Source organism: Bubalus bubalis, chromosome 17, assembly GCF_019923935.1.
Source record: "Bubalus bubalis isolate 160015118507 breed Murrah chromosome 17, NDDB_SH_1, whole genome shotgun sequence".
Taxonomy (NCBI): Eukaryota; Metazoa; Chordata; class Mammalia; order Artiodactyla; family Bovidae; genus Bubalus; species Bubalus bubalis.
Window position 1 is genome coordinate 72,208,093 of NC_059173.1, and position 20,205 is coordinate 72,228,297.

Below are 20,205 nucleotides of genomic sequence, written 5' to 3' on the forward strand. Positions count from 1 at the left end.
ATACAAGATCTAAAAAGAATGGAAGGAGAGGATTGCTCTTCTGTGACTGAGTTCATTTTCTTGGGAATTACTAATAACATTGTGAACAAAGTGACCCTATTTACCATGGTTCTCCTTGTTTATCTCATCAATCTTCTGGCAAATCTTGGAATGATAACCCTGATTAGGATGGATCCCCAGTTGCACACACCCAGGTACTTTTTTTCCTCAGCCACCTCTCCTTCTGCTGTTCCACAGCCACTGGCCCCAAGATGTTGGTGGACCTATTTGCCAAGAACAAGTCAATCTCTTTCCATGGCTGTGCTCTGCGATTCTTGGTCTTTTGTACCTTTGTAGATTCTGAGTGTCTCCTGCTTGGAGTGATGGCCTATGATCGGTACAAGGCTGTCAGCAGCCCCTTGCTCTATGCAGTCAGCATGTCCAGCGGGGTGTGCTCCCTGCTCATGGCTGGGGTTTACCTGGTGGGGATGACAGATGCTCTGATACACACAACATTGGCATTCTGCTTATGCTTCTGTGGGTCAAATGTGATTAACCACTTTTTTTGTGATGTTCCTCCTCTCCTGTTGATATCTTGCTCAGACACACAGGTCAATGAGTTAGTGATATTCATGATTTTTGGCTTCATTGAACTGAGTACTATTACAAGAGTCCTTGTCTCTTATTGTTATACTATCCTATCAGTCTTGAAGATCCACTCCGCTGAAGGGAGCTTCAAGGCTTTCTCCACCTGCACCTCCCACCTAACTGCTGTGGCAATTTTCCAGGGAACTATGCTCTTCATGTATTTCAGACCAAGTTTTTTGTATTCTCTAGATCAAGACAAAATGACCTCGCTGTTTTACACTCTTGTGATTCCCATGTTAAACCCTCTGATTTACAGTCTATGAAACAAGGATATGAAAGAGGCCCTAGAAAAAATAAAAATAAATGGCTTTAAATATTTATGTTAGGTGTATGTGAATAAACATGTATCCACACACATATAGTGACAGATGATTATTAAAATTATATGGTAGAATACATGACAAACATAATTTTTCAATTTCTTAAAGTAGTATTACACTAAATCTCAATTGTAAATCTATTACTGTTCCTCTAACATGTCATGTTTAATTATCTTTCCAGAATTTGTACAGGGCATTTAGTTTAAATAAAAAACATTTCTGATTTTTCCATTATGCTAGTTTTTGTTTAGTTTTTATTCAAACATTGTTTCAATTATGTTGAGGCTTATTGTGTATTTACTCAGTGATCTTTGAGCATGTAGATTCTTTATATAGTATAGTGCATCTTGCAGGTTAAATACAACTAAAAATAAGCTAAAACAAATAACATATTAACTAAATGGTTAAGTAACTCATTATAACTTCAAATTCATCATGAAATAACACATGCTGCTGCTGCTGCTAAGTCACTTCAGTCGTGTTCAACTCTGTGAGACCCCATAGATGGCAGCCCACCAGGCCCTGCCATCCCTGGGATTCTCCAGGCAAGAACACTGGAGTGGGTAGCCATTTCCTTCTCCAATGCATGAAAGTGAAAAGTGAAAGTGAAGTCGCTCAGTCGTGTCCGACTCTTCGCGACCTCATGGACTGCAGCCTACCAGGCTCCTCCATCCATGGATTTTCCAGGCAAGAGTACTGGAGTGGGTTGCCATTGCCTTCTCTGGAAATAATACATACAGGGCTATAATTCCAAAGCAAAAATATCTAAATCTAGTCCCAAATAAAATCATCTTTGAATAGGGATATTCAGTCAAATCTAAATAAGACTCAATTTGAGAGAAGAAAGGATAGTAGATAGAGGAATTGACAGTTATTCAGGTTGTGAAATATACAAGTCCATGTTTGTTAGAAGAAGTCATATTTGCTATACCATGGAAGAACTGTGAAGGCAACATACTAAGTGAAATAATCCATAGAGAGAAAGATAAGTACTGCATAATATCACATATAGATAGAGTCTAAAAGGTAAAACTCAGGAATTCCCTGGCAGTCCAGTGAATAGGACTTGGTGATTTCAATGCCCAGGCCTGGGTTTGATCCCTGGTCAGAGAACTAAGATCCTTGCAAGCCTTGTGGTGTAGCCTAAGTAAATAAATAAATTTATATTAAAAAAAAAAGAAGTAGAGAGTAGATTGGTTGTTGCTAGGGGCTGAAAGACAGGAGAAAAGGGTGATATTGGTCAAAGTGCACAAATTTTCTATTATTTATTGAACAAGTTTAGGGGATTTAATCTACATGATGACTCCAGTTAACAATACTGTAGTATAAACTTGAAATTTGTTAAAAGGGTAGATTTTAACTGTCCTCACCATACACACATTCAAAATGGTAACTATGTGAGGTTATGCCTGTATTATTTAACTTTATTGTGATAATCATTTCACAAAGTATACATATATCACTTCATTACATTGTATATCTCATAACTATATGTGGTATCTATCAATTACATTTGAAGTAGCTATATTGAAAAATGAGAAGGAAAGAAGTCTAAAGATTAGATTATAAAGACCTATGGAAAGTATAGAAAGAGACTTGTTAAAATACAATATTGTGTTTTTGTTATTGACTATCAATTCTTCTGTACTTCTTCCAAGATACTTTTCCTTCCTTCTCTCTCATTCTCAGCCCTAAGTGTCCCTTTTTTGTCTCTTTGTGGTTCACAAACACCCACTTACCTAAAGCATTGTTTTATATCTCACTGTTTGTGCTCATTCTTTGGTAAAGAACAAAGCATTCCATCCTTGTTAACCAAAGCACTGAAAGTTGCCTGAAGCATAAAATAAGCAAATATATATTAACCTAAAAATGCTAGACAACCTTTTTTGGCTATTACTTATATCTCAGAAACACAAAATTAACTGAGAGCTTGCTAAGTGCCTTAAATATATATATATATATATATATATATATATATATCACAATATGCAGGTGGATTCTTTACCAGCTGAGCCCCCAGGGAAGCCCTATATATCACAATATAGTATAACTATTGTATGCATATAACAATAGTTTTGGGAAGGTGCAGAAATGGTTGTGGACAAAAAGTTAACAGACTTTTATAAAGACATACATATTTATTAATTGCACTAGATGTAAGAAATTATAAGTTCTTGATATTTGATGCTTCATATACCTTGAATCTGGTTTCCTGAAGGCTAAAGCACAGAAAGTTAGGATACAAACATATATTTGAAATACCATAAAGTACTGAAGAACACTCCTATTTATCTAATAAAGGTGTAAGGTTAAAAGACCTCTGATAGTCTTAAATTTTCTAGATGTGATTGTAAAATGTCCATATGTGAAAATATTCCAGAATGGAAATACAAAGCCTACAAAATTCCCTTGTTATTCAGAGTGGTTGGAGAAGGCCGTGGCACCCCACTCCAGTACTCTTGCCTGGAAAATCCCATGGATGGAGGAGCCTGGTGGGCTGCAGTCCATGGGGTCGTGAGGAGTCGGACACAACTGAGCAACTTCCCTTTCACTTTTCACTTTCATGCATTGGAGAAGGAAATGGCAACCCACTCCAGTGTTCTTGCCCGGAGAATCCCAGGGACAGAGGAGCCTGCTGGGCTGCCGTCTATGGGGTCACATAGAGTCGGACACAACTGAAGTGACTTAGCAGAAGCAGCATAGCATGTTAAAAAGAATTCTCATGGTGGAAACACCTTAGAATAACTGTATAATATAAAAGGTTGAAAATTTCTACTCCTGATATATTTTATCAACTCAGCCAAATGTCTTTTGAATTGTTGCTTATGGGGAGAAACATGGCAGAAAACATTGACTGGAATATATTAAAGTCAAGCAAAATAGGGACTTGATGGATTGCTATTAATTAAGAGTTAATGAACACGTTAATTAATAATTCTTCATGCTTATGATATATATTTATTTTAGCAACTAAAGACTGCATTGCAAATATCAGCTCATTTTATTGGATCTAGTGGGAATGATATAAAGAGAAGGGAATTTAAGCCCATTAAATGGAATTCCAAAAATAGTACTGATTTAGATGAAAATTTTCTATGTGTATATTATAATCTAAAATGGTATTCCATAAACACAGTACCTTCACTATGAGATTGTAGGAAACTATTAATTTTTATTTTTAATTCTAAAAGTTTCTTGTAAAGGGTTTATTATATGTTTATGTAATGGATATAATGCATTCTTTCTAGAATATCTCAGTACATTATTAATCTTTATGTTACTAAAAGTGCCGCCTTGCTTGTAGAACAACACTGTCTTTATCCACCCACTGGCTCTCCCCTCATTTTCACAGCACCTGGGAACTATAAAATACTTTAGTACCATACCACGCAATGAACTCCATGTCATAATAGGCTTGAAGAACAGACAACTGTATTTTGAAGAAGATCATCTGGGTAGTATGGTCTGCCTAAAATTGTTTTAGTGTCTTCAAAGCACCAGGAAAACTAAATGTAGATCCTTTCTCTCACTTGCTTATATCTGAGGAATACACTTTCTCTTTAAGAGATGTTTTACAGTTATTTAAGATCTCCATTTTAAATGAAACACAAATCCCATTGGAAGATTTTTTCCTCCCTTAGGTTACCCAGCTTGCAATAACAATGTAGTTACCCACACTCAGTTAAATTGTTATGTGGGGGAATATTTAAAGGATGTTAATCTACATGTGTTTGAGGAGCAGCCCTGTTAAAAAGCTAAAGCTGGGTTCTGGCTGAACAAATAGTTGTTGCAACAAATAGTTGCATCCCAGAAGACAGGGATTCCTGAGGGAAAAATTAATTTGGATTGGAGTATAGTTAGAGCTTCCTTGGTGGCTCAGACAGTAAAGAATTTTCCTGTAATACAGGAGACCCAGGTTTGATCCCTGAGTCAGGAAGATCCCCTGGAGAAGGGAACGGCAACCCACTCCAGTATTCTTGCCTGGAGAATCCCATGGACAGATGAGCCTGGCAAATAGAGTCCACAGGGTAGCAAAGAGTTGGACACAACTGAGCGACTAACCACCATAATTAGGTGACCAAGAACAATTCTACATACACCTTATGTGTAACAGAGAAGTGGAATGATAATAGAATTCTTCTGAAACATAAATGCATCAATTTCTTGATTTTCCTGGGAAAACATTAGCAATTAGTTTTGGTTTGAACTTTTCCTCACCGATAGCTCCACAGGACTACAATTGGTGTTTCAGTGTTGAGATCCTCACTACAAAGAATAACAAGACATATAAAAAGGCATCAAAAGTTGCCATTAAGAATCACATTTTCAAAAAAAAGAATCACATTTCCAGAATTAAATATGAAATAATTATATGGATTTAAACTAAATGGTTTCCTGGATTTGTAGAAAATAAAAGTAGAAAAACAAACAAATGAAGAGAACAAAGAAAAACACCCAAACTGATAAGAAAGCCTGTCCTTGTTAGTTCCCAAATGAGATTTCTGATGAATTAGGGAATTTGTTATGCTCAGTATATTTCAGTCCATTTGAAATTTTTGTTATGTTATTGTGTTGTGGCTTTATCTTCATTGCTTTAATAATTAATGGTGCTGAGCAAACACTCATGCATTAACTTGTTGCTTATGTATCTTCTTTTTGACAGTTTCTGTTAATTTTTATTTTTTGGGGGGAGATCATTTTTTAAGTCTTTTTTTTTCCCCAACGATGAAAGATATTAATATATTGTGGATACAAGTTCTTTGTCATATATATGGATAAATGGTTTTGAAACACTTCCTATTTTATGTAAATACTTCTCTCTGATTATATTTATTTTTTGCTGTGAGTGAGTGAAAGTTGCTCAGTCATGTCTGAATCTTTGTGACCCATAACTGTAGCTCCCAGGCTCCTCTGTCCATGGGATTTCCCAGGCCAGTATACTGGAGTGTATTGCCATTCCCTTCTACAGGGGATCTTCCAGACCCAGAGATTGAACTCAGCTCTCCCACATTGCAGGAGATTTCTTTACCATCTATGTCACCAGGGTAGGCCAATCTTTTGCTACATAAACACTATTCCAAAATTCAGTTAGGTTCACCTGCTCAATCCTGTCCGACTCTTTGGGACTCCATGGACTGCAGCACACCAGGCTTCCCTGTCCATCACCAACTCCCAAAGCTTGCTCAAACTCATGTCCATTGAGTTGGTGATGTCATCCAACCATCTCATCCTCTGTAGTCCCCTTCTCCTCCTGCCTTTAATCTTTCCCAGCATCAGAGTCTTTTCCAATGAGTCAGTTCTTTGCATTAGGTGGCCAAACTATTGTAGCTTCACTTCAGCATCAGTTCTTCCAATGAATATTCAGGACTGATTTCCTTTAGGATTGACTGGTTGGATTTCCTTGCTGTCCAAGGAACTCTCAAGAATTTTCTCCAATAGCACAGTTCAAAAGCATCAATTCTTTGGTGCTCAGCTTTCTTTTTGTCCAACTCTCATATCCATACATGACTACTGGAAAAACCATAGCTTTGACTAGATGGACCTTTGTTGACAAAGTAATGTCTCTGCTTTTTAATATGCTGTCTAGGTTGGTCATAGCTTTTCTTCCAAGAAACAAGTGTCTTAATTTCATGACTGCAGTCACTGCCCACAGCAATTTTGGAGCCCAAGAAAATAATATCTGTCACCGTTTCCATTGTTTCCACATCTATTTGTCATGAAGTGTTGGGATAGGATGCATTGATCTTAGTTTTTTGAATGTTGAATTTTAAGCCAACTTTTTTACTCTCCTCTTTCACTTTCATCAAGAGGCTCTTTGGTTCTTCTTTGCTTTCTGTCATAAGGGTGGTGTTATCTGCATATCTGTGGTTATTGATAAAGAGCTTATAGGTAGTATCATACTTCAGGAATGGCATGTAGATTCAGACAGAAGTTTTTCAACTGCCTATCTAAGATATTTTTATTATTATCAGATAGATAGCAATATCTCTTTAAAGAATGCCTTTTAATAGAGCTTTTCTGAATGTAAAAAGAAAATAGCACAAATAAATTATGTTCTTTCTTATAAATACACTGTGAATGTCCAGAAGTGGTTCACATATATGTATCATTTTCTCCATCGTTTCTTCAAAACTTTAGACAAGAACAACAAAGAATGGAAAGAGAAAATTGCTCATCCTTAACTGGATTCATATTTAGGGGAATTATTGAACTGTGGTGTTGAAGAAGATTCTTGAGAGTCCCTTGGACTGCAAGGAGATCCAACTAGTCCATCCTAAAGAAGATCAGTCCTGGGTGTTCATTGGAAAGACTGAAACTCCAATATTTTGGCCACCTGATGCGGAGAGCTGACTCATTTGAAAAGACCCTGATGCTGGGAAAGATTGAAGGCAGGAGAAGAAGGGGATGACAGAGGATGAGATGGCTGGATGGCATCACTAACTCGATGGACATGGGTTTGGGTGGACTCCGGGAGTTGGTGATGGACAGGGAGGCCTGGCATGCTGCGATTCATGGGGTCACAAAAAGTCGGACAAAACTGAGTGACTGAACTGAACTGAACTGATAAGTCTGGGATTAAAGTGACCCTATTTATTATGTTTTTTGTTGTTTATCTCATTAACATTCTGGCAAATCTTGGAAAGATTATTTTAATTAGGATGGATCCCTAGCTGCATATACCCTTGTACTTTTTCCACAGTCACCTCTCCTTTTCTGACCTCTGCTATTCCACAGCCATTGGCCCCAAGATGCTGGTGGACCTATTTGCCAGTTCAGTTCACTTCAGTCACTCAGTCGTTTCCGACTCTTTGCGACCCCATGGACCACAGCATGCCAGGCTTTCCTATTCTTTACCAACTCCCAGAGTTTACCCAAACGCATGTTCATTGAGTCAGTGGTGCCATCCAACCATCTCATCCTCTGTCATCTCTTCTCCTCCTGCCTTCAATCTTTCCCAGGATCAGAGTCTTTTCCAATCAGTCAGTTCTTCATGTCATGTGGCCAAAGTATTGGAGTTTCAGCTTCAGCATCAGTCCTTCCAATGAACACCCAGGACTGATTTCCTTTAGGATGGACTGGCTGGATCTCCATGCAGTCCAAGGGACTTTCAAGAGTCTTCTCCAACACCACAGTTAAAAGCATCAATGCTTTGGTGCTCAGCCTTTTTAATAGTCCAAATCTCACATCCATACATGACTACTGGAAAAACCATAGCCTCGACTAGATGGACCTTTGTTGGCAAAGTAATGTCTCTGCTTTTTAATATGCTGTCTAAGCTGATTAACTCTTGCCTGGAAAATCCCATGGATGGAGGAGACTGGTGGGCTGCAGTCCATGGGGTCGCTAAGAGTCAGACACAACTGAGTGACGTCACTTTCACTTTTCACTTTCATGCGTTGGAGAAGGAAATGACAACCCACTCCAGTGTTCTTGCCTGGAGAATCCCATGGACTGGGGAGCCTGGTGGGCTGCTGTCTATGGGGTCACACAGAGTTGGACACAACGAAGAGACTTAGCAGCAGCAGCAGCAGCAGGTTGATTATAGCTTTTCTTCCAAGGAGCAAGCATCTTTTAATTTCTTGGCTGCAGTCACCATCTGCAGTGATTCTGGAGCCCCCCAAAATAAAGTCAGCCACTGTTACCATTGTTACCTATTTATTTGCCTTGAAGTGATGGGATCAGTTGCCATGATCTTAGTTTTCTGAATGTTGAGCTTTAAGCCAACTTTTTCACTCTCTTCTTTCACTTTCCTCAAGAGGCTCTTTAGTTCTTCACTTTCTGCCATAAGGGTGGTGTCATGTGCATATCTGAGGTTATTGATATTTCTCCCTATTTGCCAAGAACAAGTCAATCTCTTTCCATGGTTGTGCTCTGCAATTCTTGGTCTGTATCTTTGCAGATTGTGAGTGTCTCCTGCTGGCAGTGATGGCCTATGACCAGTACAAGGCCATCAGCAACCCCTTGTTCTATGCAGTCAGCATGTCCAGCAGGGTGTGCTCCCTGCTCATGGCTGGGGTTTTCCTGGTGGGGATAACAATTTCTCAGATACATGCAGCATTAGCATTCCATTTATGCTTCTGTGGGTCAAATGTGATTAAGCATTTTTTCTGTGATTTACCATCCCACCCCCCCCCCCCTTTTTTTTTTCCAGTCCTGCTCAGATACACAGTTCAATGAGTCAGTGATATTCACTTCTTTGGGTTTTATTGAACTGAGTACTATTTTAGGAGTCCTTGCTCTTATTTTTATATCATCCTTTCAGTCTTGAAGATCCACTCTGCTGAGGGGAGAGTCCTGCACCTTCCACTTAACTGCAGTGTCAATTTTCCAGGAAACTCTGCTCTTCATGTATTTCAGGCCAAGTTCATCCTTCTCTCTAGATGAAGACAAAATGACCTCTTTGTTTTACACTCTTGTGATTCCCCTGCTAAATCCTCTGATATTTAGCCTATGGAACAAGGATGTAAAAGAGGCCTTAATAAAATTGAAAGCTAAACTACAGTTTAAAGTATTTGTATTATGCATATGTGCACACAACCATACACATATAGTAATTGTGTCATTAAAATTTCATAGCATGACACATGAGAAACAATTTTCTCAAGTTCCTAAGTGAATAATTATTTGTATTAAACTCCACTATTAAGACTGGAGGAGGAAATGGCAACCCACTCCAGTACTGTTGCCTGGAGAAACCCTATAAAGAGAAGAGCCTGGCGGGCTACAATCCATGGGGTTGCGAAGAGTCAGACACCACGGAGTGACTAAGCACAACTTCACTGTTTAGAAATGTTACAGGTTTCCTCAGATATCATGCTTAGTATGTGGGCAGGGTTTATATATGACACTTACTGTTTTTGAAAAAACTTTTGACTTTTCTCCTTATGCTAATTTTTGGTTCATTTGTCATTCAAACATTATTTCAGTCTCCCTAAAACATTATGCAATGTCTTAAAGGTTTTGTCTTAAAGTAAATCAAAGATTTACTGAGCGATCTTTCAGAACTCAGGTTTTTTTATAGTTTATAGTACATCCTATAGATTCTATACTAATGAATTTAAGCTGATGCTAGTAGTAGACGTTAATGAACTAAGCAGTTTAGTAATAAGTAAATCAAAAGATCATCATGGGATGAAAATTTTGAGGGCTTTTGTGAGACATTATGGCATGTTAGGAAAAGTTCTCATTGTGGAAAAAGCTACAAACTTATAAAATTCTTATTTTATATAAAAGATGTATATGATTCTATTCCTGCCATATTTTATCAATTCACTGAACTCCTTTGGAACTGTTGTTCATAAAAGGCAGCCTAACTGAAAATATTGTCTGAAAAATTAAGTCTAAGACAAACAGGGCATCAATGGTTTGGCAGGTATTGTGCAGTAAATAAACATGTAATCTAGTTAATTTGTCTCCATTCAAATGTCAGATGTATATTATAGCATCTAAAGACTGATTTAACCTACATATTGGTCCATTTTATTGGATCTAATAAATATGATGTGAAAAAAAAAAGAAAAAAATTAAGCCCATTAAATGGAAGTCAAAAATAGTATTGCAGCAGACAACATTTGATTAAAATAGGCTTCCTTGCCTGGAATTGGATAACTTAAAGAAGAACTGAGTGTTTTTTAGGAAATTCACAATTCAAATCAAAGTTGTGGCAATGGCATGGAGATACTCTTCTATTCCATGAAAATTCTTGAAATTCCACAAAAATAGGGACCAGCATATCAAAAGACTCTGATGTATTCTAGCCTGTCTACTTCAGTCCTCATCACTAACTTTCCTTCTTCTTTCCATAGCACATCCCTCTTACACATCCCCAATGACTGATGGAAAATATCTGTAATGTCAATTGTTACTTCTCGTCTTTCATTTCTAATTTTATTGACTTGAGTCTTCTCTTTGCTTCTCTTGATGAGTCTGACTGAAGGTTTATCAACTTCATATTCTCAAAGAACTAGCTTTTAGTTTCACTGAGCTTTGTTATTATTTTCTTTATAGTCTTCATTTATTTATGCTCTGATCTTTATGTTTTGGTTCCTTCTATTAACTTTGGGTTTTGTTTATTTTTTCTCTAGTTGCTTTAGGTATAATGAAGGGTGGCGGCCAAGAGGAGTTACCCCACGTCCAAGGTTAGGGACAGTGGTCGAAAGTGCCAGACTATGACAGCACAGGAAAGGCCCAGAGTAGCTACCCCGCGTCCGAGGTCAGGGGCGGCAGCCGGGAGGAGCTACCGCACACCCCCACGCCTGAGGCCAGGGGCGGGGCCAGGAGGAAGAACCCCACGTCCAAGGAGCCTTCGCTGCACGGGCGCAGGAGGGCCTAGAGGAGCTATCCGACATTGAAGATCAGGAAAGGCAGTGTTGAGGAGAAACCCCTGGTCCAAGGTAAGGGGCAGCAGCTGCGCTTTGCTGGAGCAGCCATGAAGAGTTCCCCATGCCCAAGGTAAGAGAAACCTAAGTAAGATGGTAGGTGTTGCAAGAGGGCATCAGAGGGCAGACACACTGAAACCATACTCACAGAAAACTAGTCAATCTAATCACACTAGGACCACAGCCTTGTCTAACTCAATGAAGCTAAGCCATGCCCATGGGGCAACCCAAGATGGGCGGGTCATGGTGGAGAGATCTGACAGAATGTGGTCCACTGGAGAAGGGAATGGCAAACCACTTCAGTATTCTTGCCTTGAGAACCCCATGAACCGTATGAAAAGGCAAAATGATAGGATACTGAAAGAAGAACTCCCCAGGTCAGTAGGTGCCCAATATGCTACTGGAGATCAGTGGAGAAATAACTCCAGAAAGAATGAAGGGATGGAGCCAAAGCAAAAAGAATACCCAGCTGTGGATGTGATTGGTGATAGAAGCAAGGTCCAATGCTATAAAGAACAATATTGCATAGGAACCTGGAATGTCAGGTCCACGAATCAAGGCAAACTGGAAGTGGTCAAACAAGAGATGGCAAGAGTGAATGTCGACATTCTAGGAATCAGCGAACTCAAATGGACTGGAATGGGTGAATTTAACTCAGATGACCATTATATCTACTACTGCAGGCAGGAATCCCTCAGAAGAAATGGAGTAGGCATCATGGTCAACAAAAGAGTCCGAAATGCAGTACTTGGATGCAGTCTCAAAAATGACAGAATGATCTCTGTTCGTTTCCAAGGCAAACCATTCAATATAACAGTAATCCAAGTCTACGCCCCAACCAGTAATGCTGAAGAAGCTGAAGTTGAATGGTTCTATGAAGACCTACCAGACCTTTTAAAACTAACACCCAAAAAAGAAGTGTTTTTCATTATAGGGGACTGGAATGCAAAAGTAGGAAGTCAAGAAACACCTGGAGTAACAGGCAAATTTAGCCTTGGAATACAGAATGAAGCAGGGCAAAGACTAATAGAGTTTTGCCAAGAAAATGCACTGGTCATAACAAACACCCTCTTCCAACAACACAAGAGAAGACTCTATACATGGACATCACCAGATGGTCAACACCAAAATCAGATTGATTATATTCTTTGCAGCCAAAGATGGAGAAACTCTATACAGTCAGCAAAAACAAGACCAGGAGCTGACTGTGGCTCAGATCATGAACTCCTTATTGCCAAATTCAGACTGAAATTGAAGAAAGTAGGGAAAACCACTAGACCATTCAGGTATGACCTAAATCAAATCCCTTATGATTATACAGTGGAAGTCAGAAATAGATTTAAGGGCCTAGATATGAGAGAGTGCCTGATGAACTATGGAATGAGGTTCGTGACATTGTACAGGAGACAGGGATCAAGACCATCCCCATGGAAAAGAAATGCAAAGAAGCAAAATGGCTGTGTGGGGAGGCCTTACAAATAGCTGTGAAAAGAAGAGAAGCGAAAAGCAAGGGAGAAAAGGAAAGATATAAGCATGTGAATGCAGAGTTCCAAAGAATAGCAAGAAGAGATAAGAAAGCCTTCTTCAGCGATCAATGCAAAGAAATAGAGGAAAACAACAGAGTGGGAAAGTCTAGAGATCTCTTCAAGAAAATTAGAGATACCAAGGGAACATTTCATGCAAAGGTGGGCTCGATAAAGGACAGAAATGGTATGGACCTAACAGAAGCAGAGGATATTAAGAAGAAATGGCAAGAATACAAAGAAGAACTGTACAAAAAAGATCTTCACGACCCAGATAATCACGATGATGTGATCACTGACCTAGAGCCAGACATCCTGGAATGTGAAGTCAAGCGGGCCTTAGAAAGCATCACTACGAACAAGGCTAGTGGAGGTGATCGAATTCCAGTTGAGCTATTTCAAATCCTGAAAGATGATGCTGTGAAAGTGCTACACTCAATATGCCAGAAAATTTGGAAAACTCAGCAGTGGCCACAGGACTGCAAAAGGTCAGTTTTCATTCCAATCCCAAAGAAAGGCAATGCCAAAGAATGCTCAAACTACCACACAATTGCACTCATCTCACATGCTAGCAAAGTAATGCTCAAAATTCTCCAAGCCAGGCTTCAGCAATATGTGAACTGTGAACTTCCTGATGTTCAAGCTGGTTTTAGAAAAGGCAGAGGAACCAGAGATCAAATTGCCAACATCCGCTGGATCATGGAAAAAGCAAGAGAGTTCCAGAAAAACATCTATTTCTGCTTTCTTGACTATGCCAAAGCCTTTGACTGTGTGGATCACAATAAACTGTGGAAAATTCTGAAAGAGATGGGACTACCATACCACCTGATCTGCCTCTTAAGAAATTTGTATGCAGGTGAGGAAGCCACAGTTAGAACTGGACATGGAACAACAGACTGGTTCCAAATTGGAAAAGGAGTACATCAAGGCTGTATATTGTCACCCTGCTTATTTAACTTATATGCAGAGTACATCATGAGAAACGCTGGACTGTAAGAAACACAAGCTGGAATCAAGATTGCCGGGAGAAATATCAATAACCTCAGATATGCAGATGACACCACCCTTATGGCAGAAAGTGAAGAGGAACTCAAAAGCCTCTTGATGAAAGTGAAAGTGGAGAGTGAAAAGGTTGGCTTAAAGCTCAACATTCAGAAAACGAAGATCATGGCATCTGATCCCATCACTTCACGGGAAATAGATGGGAAACAGTGTAAACAGTGTCAGACTATTTTTTTTGGCTCCAAAATCCCTTCAGATGGTGACTGCAGTCATGAAATTAAAAGATGCTTACTCCTTGGAAGGAAAGTTATGATCAACCTAGGTAGCATATTCAAAAGCAGAGACATTACTTTGCCAGCAAAAGTCTGTCTAGTCAAGGCTATGGTTTTTCCTGTGGTTATGTATGGATGTGAGAGTTGGACTGTGAAGAAGGCTGAGTGCTAAAGAATTGATGCTTTTGAACTGTGATGTTGGAGAAGACTCTTGAGCGTCCCTTGGACTGCAAGGAGATCCGACCAGTCTATTCTGAAGGAGATCAGCCCTGAGATTTCTTTGGAAGGAATGATGCTAAAGCTGAAACTCCATTACTTTGGCCACCTCATGCGAAGAGTTGACTCATTGGAAAAGGCTCTGATGCTGGGAGGGATTGGGGGCAGAAGGAGAAGGGGACGACAGAGGATGAGATGGCTGGATGGCATCACTGACTCGATGGATGTGAGTCTGGGTGAACTCCGGGAGTTGGTGATGGACAGGAGGCCTGGTGTGCTGTGATTCATGGGGTCGCCAAGAGTCGGACACGACTGTGCGACTGAACTGTACTGAAGGTTGTTTGTTTGTGATTTTTCTTTTTTCCTGAGGTAAAACTCTATTGCAATATTCTTCCTTCTTAGAACTGTTTTTGCTGAGCACTTTAGGTTTTGGATTATCATGTTTTGGTTGTCATTTGTCTCTAGGTATTTTTTGATTTCCTCTTTGTTTTCTTCAGTGATATTGGTTGTTTAGTCATGTATTGTTTAGCCTCCACATGTTTGTGTTTTTTACAGCTTTATCTTGCAGTGGATTTTTCATACTGTCATTAGAAACAAATGCTGGTTATTATTTCAATTTTAAAACAATTTACCAAGTCTTGGTTTGTGATCTATGATATGATCTGTTGTGGAAAAATTTCCAGGTTTACTTGAGATGAAAGCATATTCTGCTTCTTTCAGATGGAAAGTCCTATAAATATCTAATCTATCTGGTCTATTGTTTTATTTAAGAATTGGTTTACTTATTAATTTTCTGCCTGTGTGATCCATCCATTGGTGTAATTTGAGTGTTAAAGTTCCTCACCATTGTTGTGTTACTGCCAATTTTCCCTTTTATAGATATTAGCACTTGCCTTATATATTGAGGTGTTCCTTTGTTGGGTGCATATATATTTACAGTTGTTATGTCTTCTTCATGGATTGATCCCTTGGTCATTGTGTAGTGTCTTTCCTTGTCTCTTTTAACATTCATTATTTTAAAATCTATCTTGTCTGATATGAGTATTGCTTTTCCAGCTTTCTTTTGATTTTCATTTGCATGGAATATCTTCTTACATCCCCTCATTTTCAGTCTGTATGTGTCTCTAGGTCTGAAGTGGGTTTCTTTGTATATATCTTCTTGATGAGACTTAATTTGTTCAAATTCCTTGTTCAATTTTTATTAGGTTGTTTGTTGTCTTACTGTCTGGGAGGATTCTTCATATACTCTGGCTACAAGTTCTTTGTCATATCTATCTATCTATGATTTTCAAACATTTTTCCTCAATCTTTGAATACACATGCATTCATATATATATTCAAAAGCTTGCTTCTCTGATTTATTTTTGCACACTGCTCCGCTTATCTCTTGCTACATAAACTGCATTTCATAACTAGATAACTTAAGGGAATGACCACACTGATCATGCGTGCTCAGTCATGTCTGACTCTTTGAGACCCCATGAATTGTAACCTGCCAGGCTCCTCTGCCCAAGAAATATTTCCAAGAATACTGGAGTGGGTTGCCATTTTCTACTCCAGGGGCTCTTCCCAACCCAGGGATCGAACTCACATCTCCTGCTAGACAGTCAGATTCTTTTCTACTGAGCCGCCTGGGAAACCCTTGAATATACATGCATTTATATATATTCAAAAGCTTGTTTCTCTGATTTATTTTTACACACTGTTCTAGTTATCTCTCCCTACATAAACTGTATTTCAAAACTAGATAACTTAAGAGAATGATCACTAACTCCTTATTTTGTTCTTTCTCATGTTTACTGAGGTTGCATGAAATATTCAGTGGAAAGATGGGCTAGGTTGCAAATTCTTTAATAATTGACACTAGGTGAGAATGTCTAGAAAGATGGACCCAAATTCTCCCCTTTCAGTTTATGTAATCTCAGAATGTGCATATTGTAAAATCAGATGGGTAGTTGGAATTTCTACATGGTAGTTCATGGCTTTCACACACTGTCTTATTCAAGACAAGACCTAGAAATGACATACGATATTTCTGCTAGTTTGTCAAAACAGATGAAGTATGGCAAAAATTCAAAGAAGGATGAATATGCAATGCATGCAATATAGATGAACCTTGAAAATATTTCAATGAAGACAAGAAGGCTGATGAAAAGAATAACAACAAAGAAAAAAACAAGCAAGCAAACAAACAAAAAGCATGTTGCATAATTCTGTTTAAAAGGAGGCCAAGAATTGGAAAACACAAAGAATCAGAAAATAAATTAGTAGTTGCCAGGGCTCAGGGAGGAAGGAAGGGAAAGCAACAGCTAATAAATATGGATATCTTATCATAGTGATGAAAATGTTGTGGAAGTAAATACTGATGATAACCTAAAAACCTTGAAAACATAGTAAAAAACAAGGAACTGTATACATTAGAAGGGTGAATTTTATGATATACACATTACATCTCAGTAAAAAAGAAAACATGAACCAAGTGTGGTAATATCCTTGAATGAGATGTAAAGGAGACTCTAAAACACTATGAACAAATCTAAGGAAATGGAAATAATGGAGGGAGGATATTTTGAGTTTCAGTAGGCTTATTCTTTAACTAAAGAAGGATAAAGTCATTTCAGGATAACTGTGAAGCACATCATACAAAAAAAAATTGCAGTTTTCTTTTTACCATAGATCAATTTGATGACAGTAGGAAGGCATGAAAACTCAGCCTGTGCTAAGTGGCTTCTGAATTCTCAGGGGGAAATACATAAGCAGAAATATAATTAATGAAATGTTTGCATAACTTCAAAGCAGAGGGGCAGTAGCACAGGGATTTTTTTTTTTTAATTTTATTTTATTTTTAAACTTTACATAATTGTATTAGTTTTGCCAAATATCAAAATTAATCCGCCACAGGTATACATGTGTTCCCCATCCCGAACCCTTCTCCCTCCTCCCTCCCCATTCCATCCCTCTGGGTCATCCCAGTGCACCAGCCCCAAGCATCCAGTATCGTGCATCGAACCTGGACTGGCAACTCGTTTCATACATGATATTTTACATGTTTCAATGCCCTTCTCCCAAATCTTCCCACCCTCTCCCTCTCTCTCAGAGTCCATAAGACTGTTCTATACATCAGTGTCTCTTTTGCTGTCTCATACACAGGGTTATTGTTACCATCTTTCTAAATTCCATATATATGCGTTAGTATACTGTATTGGTGTTTTTCTTTCTGGCTTACTTCACTCTGTATAATAGGCTCCAGTTTCATCCACCTCATTAGAACTGATTCAAATGTATTCTTTTTAATGGCTGAGTAATACTCCATTGTGTTTACCGTAGCTTTCTTATCCATTCATCTGCTGATGGACATCTAGGTTGCTTCCATGTCCTGGCTATTCTAAACAGTGCTGCGATGAACATTGGGGTACACGTGTCTCTTTCCCTTCCAGTTTCCTCAGTGTGTATGCCCAGCAGTGGGATTGCTGGATCATAAGGCAGTTCTATTTCCAGTTTTTTAAGGAATCTCCACACTGTTCTCCATAGTGGCTGTACTAGTTTGCATTCCCACCAACAGTGTAAGAGGGTTCCCTTTTCTCCACACCCTCTCCAGCATTTATTACTTGTAGACTTTTGGATCGCAGCCATTCTGACTGGCGTGAAATGGTACCTCATAGTGGTTTTGATTTGCATTTCTCTGATAATGAGTGATGTTGAGCATCTTTTCATGTGTTTGTTAGCCATCTGTATGTCTTCTTTGGAGAAATGTCTATTTAGTTCTTTGGCCCATTTTTTGATTGGGTCATTTATTTTTCTGGAGTTGAGCTGTAGGAGTTGCTTGTATATTTTTGAGATTAGTTGTTTGTCAGTTGCTTCATTTGCTATTATCTTCTCCCATTCTGAAGGCTGTCTTTTCACCTTGCTAATAGTTTCCTTTGATGTGCAGAAGCTTTTAAGGTTAATTAGGTCCCATTTGTTTATTTTCTGGGAGGTGGGTCATAGAGGATCCTGCTGTAATGTATGTCAGAGAGTGTTTTGCCTATGTTCTCCTCTAGGAGTTTTATAGTTTCTGGTCTTACGTTTAGATCTTTAATCCATTTTGAGTTTATTTTTGTGTATGGTGTTAGCAAGTGTTCTAGTTTCATTCTTTTACAAGTGGTTGACCAGAGTTCCCAGCACCACTTGTTAAAGAGATTGTCTTTAATCCATTGTATATTCTTGCCTCCTTTGTCAAAGATAAGGTGTCCATATGTGCGTGGATTTATCTCTGGGCTTTCTATTTTGTTCCATTGATCTATATTTCTGTCTTTGTGCCAGTACCATACTGTCTTGATAACTGTGGCTTTGTAGTAGAGCCTGAAGTCAGGTAGGTTGATTCCTCCAGTTCCATTCTTCTTTCTCAAGATCACTTTGGCTATTCGAGGTTTTTTGTATTTCCATACAAATTTTGAAATTATTTTTTCTAGCTCTGTGAAGAATGCTGTTGGTACCTTGATAGGGACTGCATTGAATCTATAGATTAGCACAGGGATTTAAGTCCCAATGTACCTGGTAAAATAAGAGGCCATCTGCTTATTGTTCAACTAGTCAAGACCTGCTCATCTCAGGTAGGTTTCCAGTTCCTAACTTAAAGAATGTAGAAGAAAGTACTTAACATTTTGAGGAAACAAATTGTAAATGAACCATTTTGTGCCAGCTTACTCATTAAAATCTGAAATCAGTGGCTAGAAATATTTCGATTTCAGAATCACAAGAATCTGAACTTGTTAATATGCACAATGCAACTATTTGTTTTATCTTGCTCTTTAGTCACAGGAAATATTTACTCTTTTTATCTTTGGAAAAATGTATACATGAATTTAAAGCATGTTTTGTTTTATTAAAATAGAGTAGGTACCACAATAAAAATAAAAACATGTACAAATTCATCTCCATGTGAACCACATGCCATGTTTACTTAGTTCTGAGGGAAAAAATTCACTGCTTACATTCTATTCTTACAAACATTGACATGTATACACATACACATATATTACAAAGAGAAAAGTCTATGCATTTTAGAAACATTATTGTCCCTCATCTTATTTCCAATTTAGTAACTAACAGGCCTTTTAAAATATAAAATTATGAGAATTATACAATACATTCTGTTGTTTTCACTTCCTTTTAGCTCTTTTCCCCCACTCATTAAGAGATTCACCTTTTGACAACTACCACTACACAAAGAGGTAATGAACATTGTGGGAAAGCAAGAATAAATTTCTAGAACACCAGGTCAATAATATTTAATTCATGTCTCAGCAAATACTGAACATAACATAAACTAAAACAAGTAATATAATTACTTTTTTTTATTACTAGCCATTGATATATTCATTGTTTCTGTAACTAAGTCAAATTCTCTGAAACCAATCATGCTTTTTTGAGAAACATAAAATTTTTTATCATTTTTTGTATCTAAGTGACTATTTTCAGCCCTCATAAATGCTCAGTCCTATGTCTTACAGTCTGGTCTCTCTAACACTGCTGTCTCTTCTAGGTTTTTCTCAAGAGGTAAAGGGTCAAATTTCTCTAAATCTACTCCCTGGAATGAAGAAACTAACACTCAGAGAACAGCTTGTAGAAAGTAACAAACCTCATGAATGACATCTAGATTTACATCCAATATCTCAAAGGTCTTTCTCAGATACTTTTTTATTATTGCAGAATAGACAGCTATGCCTCTTTAAAGAGTGGGTGCATGACTGAATAATTTTCTAAGTATAAAAAGACACACAGAAAAATATATTCTGTCTTATCACATTTTGTAGATGCCGAAAAGTGTTACACATGCAAGTGTCCTTTTCTTGATAATTTTCTCAAGTTTACATCAGAACTAAGA

At 38.2% G+C, this 20,205-nt stretch overlaps 2 pseudogenes; both read left to right on the plus strand.

Moving 5' to 3' along the window:
* LOC112577715 lies at positions 1 to 953 on the plus strand (annotated as a pseudogene).
* A 6,148-nt stretch (positions 954 to 7,101) lies between these two features.
* On the plus strand, positions 7,102 to 9,564 carry LOC102391620 (annotated as a pseudogene).
* The last annotated feature ends 10,641 nt before the right edge of the window (positions 9,565 to 20,205 follow it).